The sequence below is a fragment of the Canis lupus genome, chromosome 37 (genome assembly GCF_048164855.1).
Source record: "Canis lupus baileyi chromosome 37, mCanLup2.hap1, whole genome shotgun sequence".
Lineage (NCBI taxonomy): Eukaryota > Metazoa > Chordata > Mammalia > Carnivora > Canidae > Canis > Canis lupus.
The window spans coordinates 10916500-10929746 of NC_132874.1; the positions used below are offsets into that span (position 1 = coordinate 10916500).

Genomic DNA, 13247 nt, shown 5'->3' on the forward strand with positions numbered 1-13247 from the left:
ACCTGCCTTTGGTGTTTCAACAGGTAATCCCTAGACTTCATGCCAAGTGGCATTTCTGTTACTTGGTATTTATAGCTGAGACCGTTGAAATCTTGGTTTTAAGCTAGAATAGTTTTATTAAGCCTCCTCCAGAAGGAGAGAGTTTACAATAGCACCTCTGTCTTATAATACTTTTGTTCTGATTGCATCAGAAAGTTGTAATATTTAAACAAGGAGGCAGCTACCTGGAATAGTATGAAAAAGGAGATTAGAATTTGAGGTCATTAGGGGTGCCTAGGGGCTCAGTTGGTTGAGTGTCTGACTCTTGGTTTCGGTTCAGGTCATGGTCTTAAGAGTCGTTAAGCTCCAGCGTTGGGCTCCCTGCGCAGTGTGGAGTCTGCTTGAGATTCTCTTCCTCTCTCTCTGTGCCTCCTGTTTGTGCTTTCTCTCTCTCTCAAATAAATAAATAAAATCTTTTTAAAAAAATACATAGGGTCATTATTTTTGTTGGCTCTATTAGTTCAATAAAGCAGGCAAAAAGGAAGACAAATTTTTAAAAAAAGGAAGACAAATGAGATTTGCCTAATACAATTACAGGACGTCTCCTTATCCAAACATTATGCAAAAGTTGGGTGATCTTGAGTTTGGGAAAACAGTTCTGTCTTTAAAAAAATCTTTGAGTAGCCTTTATCCTGTAACCATACTCGAACTTACTTCTTTAGCATGATTTGAGGTCCCGGTTGTAGCCGTGCTTTTACACAGTAGTATTTTATTAATTGAAAAGGAAGCTGTGGCTTTGATAGGATGCTTCCAGAGTTCTCCTTTGAATACTTTTGATGAGTGCCATTGCCTGCTTCTGTTCCAAAGCATGGAGATGGAGGGTATGTGGATTCTGTCCTGTTTTACTTTGACCCATCATTTGGTATTTTGTGAAGTCAGACCAAATAAGCGAAGATGCTATCGTATAACCCCTAAGAGTATATATCAAAAGAGAGTGAGGGGGAAATATTTAAATTTCTTTCTTAGAGTTTTTACTAATTGTGCTCTAAATGTTGGTCTGATTTGCTAAATTTTGTTCTAGAGCAAGAAGAGCAGAAATTGAAAGCCAGTTAAAGTCGGAGCACTCCTCCCAAAGGCTCCAGATGGACCATGTAACTGCTCCTGATTTGTAATTGCTTTGCAGATGATCAACACATGAAGCGCAGACTCTGTCTCCACCTTCCCCATCTTTACCAAGCCCTTCTGCAACACCCAAACTAAACACTGCCCTTCTCAAACAGGCATGAATAAAACTCCTTCAGGGCGAAGGTGTGGGATGACTCACAGTGTGTGTGAAAGGGACTTGTAACCCAGAGAATGTGTAGCCGCAGTGTGCTGTCTTGAGCAAGATTCCTTTGTGTCCTGGGCCAAGTGCCTTCTGATGGATTTCAGCATCCCCTCATGAGCAAAGTTTTAAACCAGTAAAGCCAGGAAGAAATCATCCATAAGGAGATGTGCCATCTTGGTTTCACAAACTATAATTTCCTAGAGATGTCAATTCTACAGCTATTTGATGCAGATTAGGTATTTCTCAGATGTATTTTCATTTTATTCTTGCTATGCAGACATACTTTTCACTGGATGCATAATTAAATTTCTTAGCAAACTTTGCTTTATACTAGTAAGGAGATGTAACCAGCATATAGACACCTGCCGAGCCTATATGTGTGTGGATAAAGCCTTACCTCTGTGGGATAAGCTCTGCTAATAGTAGGAAACAGTGGCATGAATCAACATGAATTATGATTTTTCTAAGTGTGATCAAAGGGCTTTTCCCAGCATATTTATCTCTCTGATTATGTGTTCTTCAGACACATACTAATTTTAGTTTTTATTGCTTAAACACAAACCAGTTAATGTCAGTAGAAAAGATCTCAAATGCATGCAAGGTATCCAAGGCTTACCAGTTTGGAAAAAGAATTTATAATGGATAAATCACAGAAATCATTGAATGTTGATTGAATAGGGATCCCATGATACGATGAATAAATCCTCTTCTTCAGAAGTCCATCGGTTTGGGCTCCATCCAACCTTCACCTTCCTCTGTCTCTTCTTAAAATCTGATGGGACACTCATCCTCTCCGGAAAGTTCTACATTGACATTCATTGCCTTTGGGATACAGAGGAGCTTTGGGGCCTCTGTGACTCATGTTTATATGCTCTTTTGTGAGCAAAGTAGAGACAGGCTCTGGACCCTGCTGGGGGGCCCTACTTCCAGAGGAAGAATTTCTGAACTCTGCAGTTTCCAGCAGCCCTGGTTGCTTGTCTTTCTTCCTCAGAACGAAAACACAAAGAGTCAGCTTTGGTTCTGAGTTGAAAAAAAAGAGGCTCTTGCAGAACATTTCATTGATTGAGCAGTTTCCATAGAGGCTTATGTAATGATTTTTCTCCCAAGTCACCAGAAAGGGAGCTCTCCCATTTGGTAACCACAGAGTAAAGAGACTTGAGGACATGTCAGAGTGAAAGTAAAATATCACATTCTCAGTCAGTTAATCAAGTATTTATCAAGTGTTTACCATTTATAAAAGCACTGCAAGAAGGCAGATACAAACCCTGTCTTCATAGTTTATTGCAGTCTTCCTGGGGAATAAAATTATTAGTATCCTAAGGAAAATGCATAAGAAACTATCAGAGTTCACATTCTCAGGAAAAAAAGAGCACAGTAGTACTCCGTTATCCACAGGGAACACAAACCATGGATAATACTGAACCCTGTATATAGTTTTGTCCTATACATACAAAGCTGTGATAGATTTTAATTTATAAATTAACAAATTTATAAATGAATTTATTCATGATTATAATTTATGAACTGATAAAGTAGTAAAAAAGTAATAATAACTAATCACAAAGTAGAACAATTACAGCACACTGTCATAAAAGTTATGTGAATGTGGTCTCTGTCTCTCGAAATATCTTCTTCATGTGATGATGTGAGATGTGAACTGCCTCAGTGACAAGGCGAAGTGAGGTGAATGGGGTAGGCAGGTGATGAGGCCTTAGGCTACTGTTGCCCTTGTGGCCTTACATCAGAAGGGGAATCCTCTGCTTCTGGAGTTTGGTTGCCTGCAGGTAACTGAAATCACAGACAAGGGGAGGACCGCTGGACTTCCCAGTGAAAGCATTGTAAGCTAGCAGGATAGTAGGATCGGAGTGGGCCTTGGGAAGGGTGGCTTGAATTTTGACCCGTAGCATCCAAGTGTGGACTCTCAGAGATGAAGGAGCTGTGTGTTCTGGCCAATACGACGTGCATCAGGAGGAAAATGTGCTGGGGCCCAACTGTGAAAGGTCTCACCCATCAGACAGTGGACGGTTTCAGCAAGCTGTAGGAACCTGTGAAGGTATAGCATGGAGAAGTTGTATTATCTATCTAACGGTGATGAGTCAGATGGTTTGCAGGAAGAATACTGAAGGCAAGAAGACCAATGAGCAGGCTGCTCTAGGAGGAACAGAGTCTGAGCCAGCATGCAGTGTAGGCATGGAGAGCAGGCTCCGTAAGACTCAACAGCCCATGGGCATGGGAGGAAGAGAAGATGACAGTGATGCTGTTAGGAGAATCAGAAATAAAAGAGGAGGACCGGTTTGAGGGCAAAATTGAGAAGTTTGGAAGCAGACATAAGTTATAGATACTGCATAGATCCAGCAGCTTGAAAGGGGGAGATGGGGGCATCTGCGTAGCTCAGTCAGTTAAGCACCTGCTTTTGGAGTCCTGGGATCAAGCCTCACGTTGGGCTCTCTGCTCAGTGGAGAGTCTGCTTCTCCCTCTCCCTCTGCCCCTGCTCTTGTTCTCTCTCATGTGCTCTCTCTAGTAAATAAAAAAAAAATCTTAAAAAAAAAAGAAAAAGAGAGAAAGAAAGAAAGAAAGAAAGAAAAGAAAGAAGAGAAAGAAAGAAAGAAGAGAAAGAAAAAGAAAGAAAGAAAGAAAGAAAGAAAAGAAAAAGAAAGAAAGAAAAGAAAGAAAGAAAGAAGAAAGAAAGAAAGAAAGAAAGAAAGAAAGAAGAAAGAAAGAAAGAAGAAAGAAAGAAAAGAAAGAAAGAAAGAAAGAAAGAAAGAAAGAAAGAAAGAAAGAAAGAAAGAAAGAAAGAAAGAAAGAAAAGGGAAGATGCCAGGCCCGAGGATACAGATTTAAGAACTATATGCCATAAGCAGAAATTAGCATAGAAAGAGAAGAGAAGAGGGCTGAGCCAGTAACCTTGGGGAACACCTACCCTAAGGTTAGAAGGAGTAAGAAGGAACATAAGTCAAGAAAGAGGAACAACAAAATGATGTGAGGAACACCAGATTAGTACCGTCAAGGAGGAATCAAGAGTACTAGGATATTTTGGTTGCAAGAGACAAATAAAACTCAAGGTGACTTAAGCCAAAAAAAAAAGGAATTTATTATATCTCATATATATTTGTTTTCTATTGTTGCATAACAAATCACTATACCATAGTGGTTTCAAACCACACCCATGCCATTTTGGTTTCTGCAGATACCACAGCTTAGCTGGCTTCTCCACTCAGGTGTTTATAAGGCTGAAATCAAGGTGTTAGTTGAACTGCATTTTCATCTGGGGCCCACTATGCTCTTTAAAGCTCACGCAGTTATTGGCAAAACTTATTTCCTTGCGGTTGTAGGACTAAAGCCCCCCATGCTAGCGCTGTCAGCTGGTGCCTCGCAGCTCCTGGTGTCCGTCTCTGAAACCTTATCATGTAATGACAGAGGTAATACCTTATATTACCTCCTCCCCACGGAATCCATCCTTTCATTTTCAATCTCATTCTTAGAAGAGCCTATCCCTTGGAAGTGCTTGCCTGATTAGGTCAGGCCCACTAAGGATAATCTTTCTATTTTAAGGTCAGTAAGGGGACCTTACTTTTAGGTACAAAATCCCCTCACAGGGGCACCTGAATTAGTGCTTGACTGAATAACTAGGAGAAGGTGTGTGTGTACCAGGACATAAGGGCAACCTGGGGAGCCACTTTGGATTTTTGTCTGTTACGACATAGCAAAAAAATTCAGGGATAAATCTTAACTTTTGGCACAGCTGGATGCAAGTCACCTCACCGTCATCAGGATTCAGACTTTCTGTCTTTCGGCTTTGCTCCCTATTGCAAAGCCTCATTCTCAAATGGGCTTTCCTCACAAGGGAGTAAGTACAGCTCTTAGGAGACCACACTCTCATGTTCTAGCCAGTCTGAGAGAGGCTTCTGATTGGCTTTGGTTATGTGCCTGTCCCTAATGTCAGTCATCCTGGTGAGAGGGATATGTATTATATAGTCTTCCAGAACTAAAGCATGGGCCCATCTTTGCACCCAAGTCGGGAGGCCACCCCAGCCCAGAAAATGAAAGAAAGGGAGAGAAGTCATTCAAGAAAGACACTGTTGGGGAGAAAGATGAGTCCACTAAATAAAATAAACCTACTGATGAGCCATAACCAAATAGTAGAAGAGAAGTCAGTTAGGAAAAAGCCACTGCTTTAGGAGGCAGGTGAAGCTGTATCTGGTAAAGTACGAGCATTGAATTTGTTCCACACTTTCACGTGTTCATTAGTGAACAAGAGAGAGGCAACAGCCACTGGGGAATGTTGCAGAGCCTGGGGAAGGTCTCCTGGGGATTGCATAGGCTGTGTGTGCTTAGGCTGAGAAGTTTCTAGTAGAGAAGAAAAAGACATGGAGAAATGAAGGGCAGAATTGACCCTGACAGGACCTGAAGCCAGTAGAGGGAGAGCAGACAAGAGCCCAAAAGGCAACAAAAATTTCCCCCAGATTATAAGGTAGGTAAGCCTTTTTGGTGTGTGGTTTTTTGTTTTTTTTTCCAGTGTACCCATCTCCTAGGGATTAAATATGCCCCAAAGATGCTTAGCCTCTGTCTGGCTATATCATTGACTGAAAGGCTTACCTTTACCGCAAGCTTACCTATAGTGGTTCTCAAAGTGTGGTCCGCGGACCAGCAGGCTTACCCGGGACCTTGTTAGAAATGCAAGTACTCTGGTCCCACCCCAAGTCTAATGAATGAGAAGAAACTGGACAGGGTGGGGGGAACCCAGGTATCTGTGACCTCCAGGTTTTCATAAGACCTCCAGATTTTTCTTTTCTTTTTTTTTAAGGTTTTATTTATTTATTTGAGAGAGAGAGAGAGCACGTGCACGTGTGTGCACGTGTGTGCACAAGCAGGGGGAGGGGAAGAGAGAAAGAGAGAAGCAGACTCCCCAGTGAGCAGGGAGCCCAACATGGGACTCATTCCCAGGACCCCAACATTGTGACCTGAGCCAAAGGCAGTTGCTTAACCGACTGAGCCACCCAGGTGCCCTGACCTCCAGGTTTTTCTGATAACGGTTCAGGTTCTTGAGCCACTGCCTCAGAGTGTCCGCATCCCTCTATACACCCCCCAGGGTTTCCTTAACAGTGGTTTTGGAAAGCAGTGAGAATCAAGGATCTATATGGCAACTGTTGAAAAGCCCCGAATGACTAAACACATAATAATGGGTTGGAAGAACAAAAGAAAGGCAAAATTGTGACTTAATTGTTCTCCAGCTCATGGAGGGCTTTCATGTGGACGATAGGCATCATAGGAGCTGCGGGATCCCAGAGGACAGAGACGGGTGGGAAGGGCTTAAATTACAGCTGTAGAGTAGTCATTCCTTTGGTGTAAAGGTTAAGTCGTGGAACAGGTTTTGGATATGGATCATTTAATTTAAATTCAAGCTCTCCTGCTAGACACCGTGAGGAGGCTGCAAAAGAAAGGCACGGCAAGGTTTCTTTCATCAAGGAGCTTATAAACTTTCTGAACCTTCAAGACTTAAGTAAATCCAGTAGAGTATAGGAAGGCAGTATAATGGAGTGCTGAATTGAAAAGGACCTGGAGTCAAAATGTGTGGTAGAGACTGTGAGTGCTGTGGGCAGTCAGGGGAAGGAGACATTGGCATTGTGTCATCTTCTTCTCTGGACCAGAGGAGGAAACTGTCAGCCTGGCATGATTTCCCAAGTCTGATGATGGAGGTATTGGATGCTTAGATTCCAGAAGAGCTTTTTCCTGCTCTCCCCACCCCCCCCCATCCACAAAGTTTGCTAAAGTTCATCACAATTGCTAAGTCAGAGTGAGGATTTGTATTTTCAAGACTTTGGACTTGAAGTATTATTAATTTGGGGGTTTTGGTGATATGAGAAACTTGTAGGAGAAATTACATTTCGTCCTGGATGTCTTTAAATGGGACAAGGCTCAAGTAGACGTTTGGCTTATTTGTTTCAAACAGACTTTCAAACTCCCTTCATTCACGGGGAGGACATGAATGAACCTGTCTGAGGATGCCTTCATTTTGCAGGATGAAGAAAGCGAATTAGCTGATTTTCCCTAGTGGAAGGATTAAGTTGTACCAGATCGGGGGTGATAGGGAACAAGAAAACACTTCAGATGAACATAACACTTCCATTGCTTTTTATTGCTTTGCATCATGCTGCTTGCCTGGGTAAATAAACAGGTAACCAAGCCGAGAACCAAATGAGAAGGCTCACAGGACACTCTTGAAGGTGGACATCAGTGCTGCCTGGAGTCCAAGAGAAAAATGATAAAAACATCTTAAGAGTGAAGAGGAAGCCAGCAAATTTGGAACCTAATGCAAGGCACAAGGAAGATTTTTTTCAGAAGTTTACATGTAATGTGATCTGTTTTTAGCCCTTTTGGGGGCGGGGGAGGGCTTTCTTAACTCCAGCTGTGGCATGCAGGTGTTAACAGAGCTTCCTTTTATTTCACTGTGATGACTGGGTGACAGGGTGACATGAGATGCATTAGGAAACCGGAGGCTTCCTCTCCTGTCACATCAAGTATAATACCTGCATGGAATGGTGCTCCTCTAGCAGAAATTACTAGTGTTTGTTGTGCTGATGGCCTGGCGGTCAGAAAGAAGAAATCATCTCTTCTTTCAAGGTACTGAGAACAGTTGTGTTGCTCGTTTCTTGACAAAGGAGGCCCCGTTGAAATGGCCAGAAAAAAAGAAGATAAAAATACGAGACATTGGGCAGCCCTGGTGGCTTAGTGGTTTAGCGCCTGCCTTTGGCCCAGGGCGTGATCCTAGAACCGGGGATCGAGTCCCACATCAGGCTCCCCGCAGGGAGCCTGCTTCTCCTTCTGCCTGTGTCTCTGCCTCTCTCTCTCTCTCTGTGTCTAATAAATAAATAAAACATCTTAAAAAAAAATACCAGACACCGGTCGCATGTATCCAGTCCGGTCCCATCATGCAGAGGCTGTGTCCCCTACCTGGCTAACTTCTCTCAAATGGTGGTTTTGTAAGAAAAGCCTTCCGAAGCCCATCCCAAGTGAAGTATTCCCAATTATGATCGCAAATCCCAGTGTTTCTTTTTCCTTCATAACGCACACCCAATTTTCAAGTGTCACACATGGCCTGGCGAGGGTATACACTGATTGCCATGTCTGTCCCTCCTGAGACACTGAGCCCCTTGAAGGTATAGTCCTTGTTCATCTTGTTCACCATCATGAACTTAGAACTTGGTGCATACAGTAAGCACCAAGTAAACATCCATCCAGTGAATGAATGAACGGGTGAATGAATAGGAAAGCACATTGTACACCTGAAACTAATATAGTGCTATCAATTATGTCTCAATTAAAAAAAGAGAAGACAAAAGCACTTTGTAAACTGTATTCACTATAAAAGCCCTGGTGAATCATATTCGTGGCAGGTACCTCCTTTCTCCTCTCTGTCCTCATTTTCTTCTCTCCAGTTTTTAGCTATTTGGAGGGATACTTGTCAGGGTTTCACCAATTCCAAATAGAAGATTTGCACTTACTCATTTTTGCCTTTTGTTGTTGTTGTTCTTTTATGATAAGGACCACAATTTTCCCTCGAAAACAGTGTCAACGCCCACAGCGCTACTCCTGAGCCTCCCGCCTTTGCACGGTGTGCTGCGGCTCTGAAAGGGAACTCACTTGGGGATGATTTGTTCAGGAAGCAAACAGGGTTCTAGCAAAGTTAGCACTTGAATTCTCTGTTCCTCACTGTCCCCCAGGCCTGTCACGTAAGTTCCTATACCTCAAGCCTGCTCCTCCAGGACACACAAGTCAAAATAACTTGATAATATTGGCCTGGGGAAAGCCGTTCCTTGGCTCTGCCTTAAAGGAGGGGAAAAAATCAAGAAGTCCAGGTGTGGAAAATATTAAGGATCAGACTATGAATAGGTCTTTTCTTTAAAAGCAACAAACAAACAACAAAATCCTCCCAGTCCTCTCCAGCAGGGCATCGGTGTGGCACTTCTGTGTGTGTGTAAGTGTTATCCTCGGTGGGCGGGAATGGCAGACAGCCAAGTGGAAAATTTCACAGCCCTGCAAAGCTTCAGTGCACTAAAGAGTGTAAACCAGCAATCGGGGGGAGCTGGGTGGCAGGGACCAAATTACGAGGCCCCTGCTCAGGCCTCTGTCACCCACCTTCCACTCCCCACCGCCCTACCCCCTTCCGTTTCCTTCCTGCTCTGATCCAAGCCTTCACTTTCTTTCTCCCTGAGTTTCCAGAAGGCTCTGTTTCTGGTCCTGGGCTTCCCCAGGACCCCTCCATGGAAAGGAAGTTTTAGCACAGCAGCCCGAGCAGACTTTTTGCACATTTGGGTGCCCCAGGGGAGAGTTGCCTGTTGGTGGCTAGCCAGAGCTGGCTTTTAAATTCTGGCTCAGAGCTCAGTAACAGGCTTATGACCACTAATAATACTTGGCGTTTACATAGTGCCTTTCTCCTCGGGAACTGTGAGTACTTTGCAAGAGTGATCTTATTGATCTCCCCAACAACCCAGTGAGGTATGAAAATGGCAAGAGGTGATCGTCCTCACTCCCTCCCTTTTGCAGAGAGTAAAAAATCAGGTGGCGTGGTCGGAGGTTGGGTTGCAAGTTGGCATCTCAGCCCGGATTACAGCAGGAGTCCCCCAGAATTGGCTTCAACTTATATGGGTTTGTGGGGAGGGCAGGCATGGGAGGGACAGGGGTAAAAGGCTCACCCAGCCACGCTATGTCTCCTGGGGCAGGAGCAAAAATACTAAATTTCTTCTTTAAGGCGAGAGTACTGGAATATGGTCTTCGGTGGGTGATCAATTAGTCTAATTGATCATCAGACTTCATTTGTTGAGATAATGAGTGATTGGATGAGGCGTTTACCTTTTTCTTTTTCTTCTCTTCTGCTCCCGCGCTAGGTATTTCTCACTCCTCTGGAAGGAAGAAAGAACACGCCTGAGCCTAGGAGCGCTCCAGCTTCTTGTGGGAAGTCTCCATGGTGAAGGCTGAGCCAGGGCTACCTGCGAACGGCGCGCAGTGAATGTCGTAAGTTAACAAGAGCAGCATCTGCAGTGGCTTGCCTTGCAAGGATTTGTGAATCATTGCATGTCACCGAGCCAGGGTGATGAAGGGGCATTAGCATGAGCTCCAAGCGATCATCCAATTAATTTCTTTTTTTAGAGGAGAGGTTCTGTTTTTATTTGCCGTGAACTTGCCTTTCTCTCCGCTTTCCGTGGGGCACTGCTCATTATCTACCTCTGGTATAAACGGGTGGAAGACAGTGACTCTTTCACTGGTAGAGCGCCCTTGCTCCTGGGACATCACACAGTGTCAAATTTAGAGCAGACTCTTGCAACTGGGCTGTCCCAGTTCTTTTAGGTTGGGGGGTAGGGGGTAAAATTCTCAGGCCTAAGGATTAGCAAGGAGAATTTCCACCAAGCAAATATTTTTATTTAAGGGAAGTTTGTTGTTGTCAGTAGTGGTGGTTGGTTGGTTGGTTGGTTGGTTCTTGGTATGAATGTTTCTGGGGTTTTTTCCTGGCTTTCAAATATCTGAGGTGTGCAAATACAGTCAGTTGTTTTGGGTGCTTCTCTTATTCAGAATTGGCTGACTTACTGGTTTTTATCAGGTTGCAGGGTCAGGGCTTTGGGATTAGTAAAGTATCAGCTGCCGGTTGCTTTTCATGAGGAACTTTAGTATCAAGTAGTTGAGGGGATACAGCACACTATGGGTTTCAAGGGGCTTATCTGCCATAAAACATAGGAATCTGACCAGCTCTGTTATTTTCTGGAGTCTTCACCTCATTGTTAGATTGTGCCAAAAGAAAAAGAGTTTATAGGGTTTTAATCAGGAAAGAATCCAGCTGCAGGAAATCCAGGATGGGCTGTGAGTGTATTTTCTTAAAGTTTTAGAAAAGTAAGAACCAGCTCTGACTAGGACTTTGTGTGTGTGTGTGTAAATACATGCACACATGTACATACTTAATGTATATTGTATATTTGTGCATACATTATATACATAAATGCATGTGTGTACATAACATATATATGCACATATATTTTTATAAATATATAAAATAAATATACGTAAAATTTTCTATAATAACTTCTTCACTTCTTAACAATTCAGTCGGGAAACTTCTCCAGGCATTTTTCACTTATATTTCTCCAGTTGCACAATGATTTTGAAAAAGCAAGGTGCAGCCGTATGAGGGCATATATCAGGGAGAAAAAGCATTAACACTGAAAAGAAAAATTTCCGCTGAATATTTTTTATTTCGTGGTTTTCTAAAAATGTGTATTTAAAATATGCATCTTTATCCCCTGTTTCCTCAGGGTTAAGTAGTCATATTAAAATAAGCTTATTAAATTAAAAATCTCCCAGTGCCTCAGTGTAAATGGTGGGAAACACTGGCGTTTTAATGTGTTTCCATTTTGTACATATGTTCACATTGGTTCCAGTGGAAATATACAGCTCCTGGAATCACCAGACCTGAATTCTATTCCTGGTCTTACGGTTGAGGTCAAGAAAATCTGGAACAAGTCACACGTTATAACCCCCATCAAGTGCTATTTTGTTAAGTCTGTATATTACCTTTTATTTTGTAAATCTGTATGCAACAACAAGTAACCTGTTAATTTGATCCGTTGACATCTTGGTTTGAAGACCCATAAGGGGCACAGTATTGTGTAGGCACTTTAATACTTACTAAAAAAAAAAAAAAAAAAAAAAAAAAAAAAAAAAATCTCTCTTGTTGTAAAAGTTTCTATGACATATTAAAGAATAATTTGAGTCCTAGAGGATCGGTATATTTTACTAGAAATTATTTTCCGAATCAGATGGCTGATTAGAATACACTGCTGGTGATTTCTCTTTTTCTGGTGATGTTTTTTTAAAGCATTTTTATCCTAGGAAACAAGTGTCTTATGGAAAAGTGCTTTAGGTTTCAGGTTACATCTAAATGAATAATGCAGATACTGTAATCAAAATAGCTTTTGTTTCAAATCTGGTGGGTTCTTTTTTTTAAACCATTGCTTTGAATGCTCCATGTGATACCCTGTCAAACCCCAAACATTAAATGAGGTTTTCAAAGAAGTTCTGAAGTGTAAACTTTAAGATGCCACATGGCCAACTGAAGTAATTTTAAAATCCTTCTGTAAATGGAGTGTGTTGAGAGAAAGGAAGAAAATACTAAATTCTAGTGAACTCCTTCTGTGCTAAGGACTTCCTCTTCCAAATTGCATTTGCTTGGTGTTAGGGGGGGGAGGGTTGGGGAGAGTTGCAATTTTCTCAGCAAGTTGTGAAATTAGTCATCTTAGTCATTAGCAATCTTTTGGGATCCTGGTGCATTTTTACACTGAGTTCATATTTTGCCTTCCTTGGTTCTCCAAAAGGTGTTCCATTAGGATAGGAAAAGCAAGAGATTAGAACATGTGCTTGCGCGTAGATGGGGTAGGAATGTGGATTTATCCATCTTTGAGGAACTACCATAGCAGCCCTTGGAATTAGTGGTATCTGTCCTCAGCCTTCTTTTCAGACTGCACCACAAACTGCCTGCCTCTGGAGGACCCCTCCGCCTGTCCCCATTAGCCCCCTCTCAGATCTGCTGCCATCTTTCTAGCAGGTGAACTTTGCTCTTGAAAGTGTCTCAACCTGGCCCAAAGATGTGGTATCTTGGACATGAAAGGGGTGGTAATGAAAATTCACCTACATGTTAGAGGAGACCTGGGTTTTCTGCGTGACATTGCACTTAACCTTGGAACCCCTAAGGCCCCGTGGACTCGATTTATAAGGAGTAACGTGAGAAAGTTGAGTGAAATGACCGCCGGTGGTTCTTCTGGCTCTGTGGGTCACCTTGCATAATATATCAGCTTGAAGGAGGCAGGTCGAATGTTCATTTTAGCCCGTTTGGCTTCTAAAAAGTCAGTGATTTGGCACAACTTCAGTTTACAACCGCTTTTAAATTATTGAGCAC

The 13247-nt window shown here is 42.6% G+C and overlaps 1 protein-coding gene across 15 annotated transcripts in view; it reads left to right on the plus strand.

Moving 5' to 3' along the window:
* ATXN1 (ataxin 1) overlaps nucleotides 1-13247 on the plus strand; it is a 413109-nt gene that overhangs the window by 242818 nt on the left and 157044 nt on the right. For all 15 annotated transcript variants that reach the window (XM_072814248.1, XM_072814235.1, XM_072814236.1 and 12 more), the window contains one exon: nucleotides 10192-10318. The gene's annotated coding sequence lies outside the window, so the exon portion shown is untranslated. The remainder of the gene's footprint in view (nucleotides 1-10191; nucleotides 10319-13247) is intronic.